This window comes from Aulonocara sp. 'chitande type north' Nkhata Bay, linkage group LG23 (genome assembly GCF_057382095.1).
Source record: "Aulonocara sp. 'chitande type north' Nkhata Bay isolate Kocher_YH1m ecotype deep benthic linkage group LG23, A_spYH_male_GT1.1, whole genome shotgun sequence".
Classification (NCBI taxonomy): domain Eukaryota; kingdom Metazoa; phylum Chordata; class Actinopteri; order Cichliformes; family Cichlidae; genus Aulonocara; species Aulonocara sp. 'chitande type north' Nkhata Bay.
Window position 1 is genome coordinate 29,609,977 of NC_141365.1, and position 7,997 is coordinate 29,617,973.

The window sequence follows — 7,997 nt, forward strand, 5'->3', positions numbered from 1 at the left end:
ATGCAAATGGCCTGAGCTGCTTCTTTGTTTTTTCTTTCTTTTGAAATGCAACCCTAAATCTTTACCAAAAAAAAAAAAAAAGGCAAAAAAAATTGAATGATCTGCAAATCTTGTAAACCTTTATTTATTCTTAATAGAACATGTATCAAATGTTCAAATTTAATTTAAAATTGCATAAAGGGGAATTCGACGGCAGGGCGGGGGCAACAAAGGGCTGAAGAAGTGATAATAAAGGGTAACATCTGGAAGATTTTCTGACTGTTTCATTGGCAACAGGTCAGTATCATGATTGGGTATAAAAAGAGCATCTTGGAGAGGCAGAGGTTCAATCTGCAAAAAGGCATCTATAAGTTGAATGTGAAATTGTGAAAACTCTCCTCGTCTACAGTTTTAATATCAAATGATTCGGGGTATCTGGAGAAATCTCTTTGCGCAAGGGACAAGGATGGGGAAACAATATAAAATACCTGTGAACTTCGGGTCCTCAGGCAGCACTTCATCATTAACAGGCATGATTCAAAGATTGCATGAGCTCAGGAAGTACCCTATCCACAAATGCAGGTGAAATCTCCATCATGCAAAGAAGAAGTCATCTGTGAACATGATCGTGATCAAGCCAAAGCTCATTTAAAATGGACTGAAGCAAAGTGGGAAACTGGGCACAGAAATCAAATGTTGGAGTTTGTTTTAGAAAAGATGGATGTCGTGTCCTCTGGACTGACGAGGAGGGGGATTTTCCGGCTTGTTGTCAGTGCTTCATTGTCTATGGAAATGGCAGCTTGCACATCTGGAAAGGCTCCATCAGTGCTGAAAGGTATATACAGGTTTTTAGAGCAACAAAGCTCTTTTACAGGTTTTGCATGTTTGAGCAAGATGATGCTTCACAGTCGAAGAGTCCTGGTGCTGAACTGGCCAGCAGTCTCGACATTTCACCAACTGAAATCATTTGGAGCATCTTGAATGGAAAAAGATGTGAATGGGACACCAATTACCTCCCAACAGTCCAGCAGCTGCTCTCCTTCAGCTCCACCACAATTACAGACTGTTGTTAAATGAAGAGAGGATGCTACACAGTGGCAAATGTAGTCCTGTCCCAACTGTTTTAAGATGTCTCTGCCAGCATGTATGTTTTGAAAATGTATGTTTTCTTTGTTCTGTCGTGAATAAAATTTGTGCTTTGAGATTTGCAAATCACTGCAATTTTGTGTTTTAATTTTACACAGCATCCCATCTTTTTCAGAAGCAGGAGTGTTTATTAAAACAAAACAAAACAGCATGACAGAAGCCAATGTACTGTTACCATTTAAGAGATTACACACTCATAAAGATGGCTAGATGGGAACTCTCTGTTACTCGTTCTCTTTGAAATGTAAATAAAGGGGATAGAAACACAATAGCATTGACTTTATTCATTTATGTTTTTTGCTCGACACAAAATTGCTGCTATGGTTTGTTTTCCTCACATTTCTTACCTGCACATCAGGTGACCTTAATTAGAGTTAAATATAGGGGTGAAATCCAGGTCTAATTAAAACAATGCTACAGAAATACAAAGGCGTCTTGTACCCACAGTGATCCCGAAGCATCAACACATGTCCACGAGAAACTACACTGCAATCACAGTGCATGCACTTAAACCTGAATTGTGTGTAAACAATGCTGTTGGTAAAGCCTTCATTTTTAATAAAAAATCTTTTGGGTTTGTGCAAATATAATCTTGAAATAATGTCTTTTATGCTTTTAAACTCAAGGTTTGTCACAGAATATCTGAACAGGCTTTAATGAAGGGACCTTGATCAAGTGGATTAGAGTAACTTATTTCCTAGCAGGCTATTGGCTGATAGAGTGATTTCTTACTGTGCAAATCCTTGCTCTTCTTATATGCAGCAAATCATTCATAAATTGAAAACCTAAAAGCCTCCTTTTTTTGTTGCCTTATTACCTTATTGCTATCTTGGCAGTGTTAACCCGTGGGTCAAATTGTGAGCAGCCTTTTATCAGCACAACAAGGGGAAGACTTATCAACGAGCTGCTCCCAGCTGGTTACCGATCTCATTCCCTATCTACATGCAGTGTGTGCTTACTGCTGCACTACTAAAACACTTTTCAGGAGTGAATCAAGAAATGTTCGCATCAGACCACTTTGATGCTTTAATGAGATTACCCAAAAGTCTTTCAGAGTGTACTGCATCTGCTTTTTGCTGTTCAGAATCACACGGTAGGTCCAACCGTCTTTGCAAGACGGTTGAAGAAGAATATCTCACAATTAACCCCACAGCATGCATCTACCTCCCAGATGATGCTACCCTTTTTTAAAAAACAAAAAAACAAAAACAAAACAAAACACAGTTTACACCATTCAAAGGTGCGTTTGCAGCTCCTGCAGCCATACAAAGTGTTTCTTCTGTGCTGAAGCCCTTTCATCTTGGCTCAAGAGCCAGATGTTTGTTTAAAATAAAGAGATTTCTAACTTTGCGTGACCTTTAAAGCAGCAGCACTGTCTCTGAGTTGTTTAAGGCCATGGTGGGTGTTTGAGTTCGCCAAGATGGACCGGCGTGCCAAATCCGATTTCCATTATGTTTCAGGCATCTACTGTATGTGGTCTCAGTCCTCCCACTCACTGCTTGCTGAGTCTTGACAAGCGCACACACACACCAGTACCCCCCACACAGAAAAGGAGACTTTTTAAGACTTTAAGAAGCAAAGAGCACAAACTCGGCAGCTTAGCATCCTACAAAAACACAGTTACAGACGAGGAAAGAGAATTAACACTGCCAGCTCTCTGATGGGTGGCAATAAAAAGTAAGAGGAGACGTGAATGGTTCTGCCCAGATATGTAGCTGGTTACTAACAGGTGAAGCAAAAGCAGCTCACAGTCATCATTTCAACTTTGCATGCTTTTTATGGCATATTGTCAGGACTTCTGTGTTACATAACTGTAAGAGCAGCTGCTACTGCCAATACCACCACTGCTGTGAAGTAATTAACTTATTAATTTATTTATTGTAAGCCAATTAAATAGAGAAGAAATAAACAACTCTTCTTTTCATTAGGTTATTGGGACTTAATTGTTTTGTCCCGCACCCCCCTCAGCCTGGAGCCACTGGTTTAGTCCACACCTGCACAGGTTGGAAGCTAATGTTAGCACGAGGACATGATGATTACTAGCTACAAGCTTTGAAGACTGCTAAAGTAACTGGTAAGTGTAGATTTTGTCAAAATTACTGGTAAAACGTGTACATTCAAAAATATTCATACATTTCCATTGTTCACAAGGTCACAAGTACATTTTGTGAGTATTGTTCTATAAGCGTTAAGTGGGCTAGCTAAATATAAACAATATATATATAAATACTCAAGTAGAAGTGAGTACTTGCTTGTTGAGTATGTTTACAGACTGCTAATAAATAAATGAAAAAACACGTGTAGCTAATTAGCTTGTTTCTGTAGACCCTGTTCACAGCAGACACATGTGTTCACAAGTTTGCATTTATTTTGGCGCTAATAATATACAAATTACAGATCCCATAATGCAGCGCTGCAGCCTCCTTGCTGACCGCTAGGCTAACTGGGAACATTCCCGCGTCAATCAAGTCAAACTTCTAGAATAGAATTGACCCTGTGCACGAGAAAATGCTAACTTCCTGGTTTGAGACCGGATGTGGGGTTCTACATTTCCGGTAGCTTTACTTTGCGGTCAATCGCTACTGCGAAGATACCTTTCACCTCGCTGTTTCACAGATTTTTTTAGTGCAAGTTTGCACGTTTTTTTTTTTACGTCACATTGTGTCCTGCTTCCTGATCGCTGCAGACAATCTCCTCCGTGATGTCTCTCTTGTACAGTACAGAATCGCTGCATCGATCGCTAGCAGTGTGAATCTGAAGTGCAGTACAGTATGTCCACGATGTCCACCAAATGTTTTGCACCGTCAAAAAATAAATTTGGCTACTTGATTTCACCTATCGCTGGTTATTTTTAGAACATAAAACCCGCGATAAACGAGGGACAGCTGAGAAATATAACATTTGAATCCCTTTTCTCTTTTGCCCTGAGGCGCGGGGAAAAAATATCAACAAGTCGATGAGCATCATTTACAGATATATTGGGTAAATGCCCAAGACATCTATAGAAATGTAAATCGCCGCTTGATTCATTCATTTGCTTAACTTGTTTTGGACCGTAAACAGGGCGTGAATAGGACACCGGAAACAAAGCTCCCCACAGGAGTTTCTGCACCGGAAGTAGCATATGCTAACGTGCACATAGTCAATAGAATAGAATTCAACTTTATTGTCATTGCACATGCACAGGGCAACGAAATGCAGTTTGCATCCATCCAGAAGTGCTTTAGCCATGATATAGATATATTACAATATATATTAGCAATAATATAGATATGTAAGTATATTACAGAAATGGGTCTATTATGGTATGTTATAATGTACATGGTATGAAGTATGTTATGAATATTCTATAACTATAAGTATGTACAGGCTGTAGTGAGTACAAGCTATGTACAGGATATGAACAGGATATAAATATGAAATAAAAAACTATACAGAATCTGAGATATACAGTTATACAGAAATGTGAGCTATGCAAGTTATAAACAGTTGTAGGATTAAAAATTATCGTATGTACAGAATGATTATTTACACAGAGCTATACAGTAGTGCAGTTAAGATAAGTGAGATATGTGGATAATTTCTACAGAGGCTATATAAAGTGCTAGTGGTTGTGAGTGGTGGTTCAGTCCATGTTATTATTGTGTGTTTGAGGGTACAGTTGTCCATTGTGTGTGTGTGTAGGTGGTTGTGGGTGTGTGTATGTTCAGTCCATGTGTTAACGTGGGTCACGTCAGGAGGCAGAGTTCAGGAGTCTGACAGCTGTGGGGAAGAAGCTGTTCCGGTACCTGGTGGTCTTAGTCCGGAGGCTCCTGTAGCGCCTCCCAGAGGGCAGGAGGGTGAAGAGTCCATGTGATGGGTGACTGGGGTCTCTGATGATTTTCCCAGCCCTTTTCAGACACCGCTTCCTGTAGATGTCCTTTATGGCAGGAAGTGGTGCTCCGGCAATGCGCTGGGCAGTTTTCACAACCCTCTGCAACGCCTTCCCGTCCGAGGCAGAGCAGTTCTCGTACCAGACTGTTATACAGTTGGTCAGGATGCTCTCGATGGTGCAGCGATAGAAATTCACCAGGATGTCTGAGGACAGGTGGTTCTTCCTCAGAGTCCTCAAGAAGAAGAGGCGCTGGTGAGCCTTCTTGACCAGCTTGGAGCAGTTGGTCGTCCAGGTGAGATCCTCGGAGATGTGGACTCCCAGGAACTTGAAGCTGCTCACACGCTCCACAGCCGTCCCCTTAATGTGGATGGGTGGATGTGGGTCAGCATTCCTCCTGTAGTCCTCGATGAGCTCCTTAGTCTTCTCGGTGTTAAGCAGCAGGTTGTTTGTGTCGCACCACTCAGCCAGACGATCCACCTCCTCCCTGTAGGCGGCCTCATCGTTGTCACTGATGAGGCCAATCAACGTGGTGTCATCTGCAAACTTAATGATGGTGTTGGAACCATCAGCAGGTCTGCAGTCGTGGGTGAAGAGGGAGTAGAGGAAAGGGCTCATCACACAGCCTTGTGGTACACCGGTGTTCATCATGATTGTAGATGAGCAGCGGTTATCCAGCCGGACATGTTGGGGGCGGTTGGTCAGGAAGTCCAGTAACCATTTGCAGATGAGGGAACTGATGCCCAGGTCTGTCAGTTTCCTGATGAGTTGTGAGGGGTGGATTGTATTGATGCTGAACTGAAGTCTATAAACAGCATTCTGGCGTAGGTGTTGTTGTTGTCCAGGTGTGAGAGGACAGAGTGCAGTGCGATGGAGACTGCATCCTCTGTGCTCCTGTTCTGGCGGTATGCGAATTGGTGGGGGTCCAGGGTGGGGGGGAGACAGGATTTGAAGTGTGCTAGGACCAGCTGCTCTAAGCACTTAGTGATGATGGGGGTGAGTGCTACTGGGCGGTAGTCATTGAGGCTAGATGTAGGGGTGGGTTTTAATAACCGATTCATCGATTAAAATCAATTCTGGCTTGGATAATGTGATATCGATTCATTAAAATCCTGAATCGATTTTTTTAATATAAATGTATTTTACCCAAAATTCCAGAATCTCAGGTGAAACGTCACAAAATTTAAACATTTAAAACAGTAAATGAGAGCAGGTACGCAGATTCTGCACAAAGACAAACACAAAGCGCAGACCGCAGATCATAATCAGTGAGATGTCGCCTTTCTCACCAGACACGGTCGGGGCTGAAAGCTGACAGCTCGCTGATTCTGATGTTTCGGCGGGTCCACGCTCTTTTTGCGCTGATTCTAAAGCTGTTAGTTTTATCTCTCTCCAAACAATATTGACCGAACCAGCAGCAAAAGAAGATCCAAACATCACATAAACATCGTCATGGACTCCCTCTTACTTTTGCTGTTTTGCTTCCACCACAATAAAAATCACACTTCATGCACAGCTCTCTCTCTCTCCTTCTCTGTATACTTCAAGAACAGTTTCCTGTCCATCCCCGAAATCTGTTTTCCGCATTATTCGCTTGCTTGTTACGCACAAGACTACCGTTGTTTACAGCGCTATCGGCTGATGGGTTTTTTTCTTTTACTTACTTCCGAAAAGAAAACCTAATTTCTGCCGTTCAATAGGCTTCTGAACAAATTTTAACTTTTTAAAATTATACAAAATGCAAAACGCTCAGCCGTGTCTCTAATAAAACCACTGTAACTTCAGAGGTAATGTTCATAAGTTGATTAATGGTTTTCTTTCGTTTTTGATGTACTGCAGAATATTTTTATAAAATCCCAGGCCAGAAAAATCACCTTCATGTTTTTCTGTGTTTTATCTTCAGCTACTTTGACACAAAGGCATTTGCTGTGATGCTCACACCTTTGATAAAGTCTTGTGTGTGTCAGCTTTCTTTTTATAGATACAAAAATATGTAAATGTACTGATTTGAATTATAATATTTCTGACTGTCTGAGGCAAAATTTCCCAGATTCAAATCGAATTGAATCGGATTGAATCGATTCAGGACCTTGTGAATCGGAATCGAATCGATTCTAGAAATCAGTGACGATGCCCAGCCCTAGCTAGATGGGTATCGGGACGATGGAAGTGGATTTGAAGCAGGCCGGTACCACAGCGTGGGCCAAGGACAGATTGAATATGTCTGTGAGCACTCCTGCAAGCTCCCCAGAACATGTTCTGAGAACACGCCTGGGGATGCCATCAGGACCTGCAGCCTTGTGGACATTGATCCTGCTCAGCACCGCTCCTACATCGGTGGGGGAGAGAGTCCGAGGTTGGTCGTCTGGCGTCATGTCTGTTTTGGTTGTGGGGTTCCCTCGCTCAAAACGAACATAAAAGTTGTTGAGCTCGTTGAGGAAGGAGACATCAGAGGATGCGGGGGAGGGTTTGGTGGTCCTGTAGTCTGTGATGGTCTGGAGTCCTTCCCACATGCATCGAGGGTTGGAGTTGGAGAAGTGTTCTTCTACCTTCTTTTTGTAATGGTGTTTGGCTTTTTTGATGCCCTTCTTTAGATTAGCCCTGGCTGTACTGTAGGCGTGTGCATCTCCTGACCTAAAGGCGGTGTTGCGGGCCTTCAGGAGGAGACGAACATCCCGGTTCATCCAAGGCTTCTGGTTGGGGTACATGGTGATCTGTTTCTGGGTGGTGACACTCTCTGTCTGCGAAGCTAGCCGCTCACAATGGTGGAGAGAAAAGTTGATTCTGAAAGCAGAGCCTTTCAGCACCGGTGGGTGACTGAATATGTTTACAGACATTGCTGGTAAACCCGTGTGTCTTATTAGTGGAGCTAATGTGGCTGTAATTAAGGAATTTAATTTAAGACTGCACTACGAGACAAAACATCAGGATAAGCTGAAAAACCTAAATGCAGAGCAGAAACTACAGAATGTAGAAGAGCTAAAGAAGAATCTGACATTTC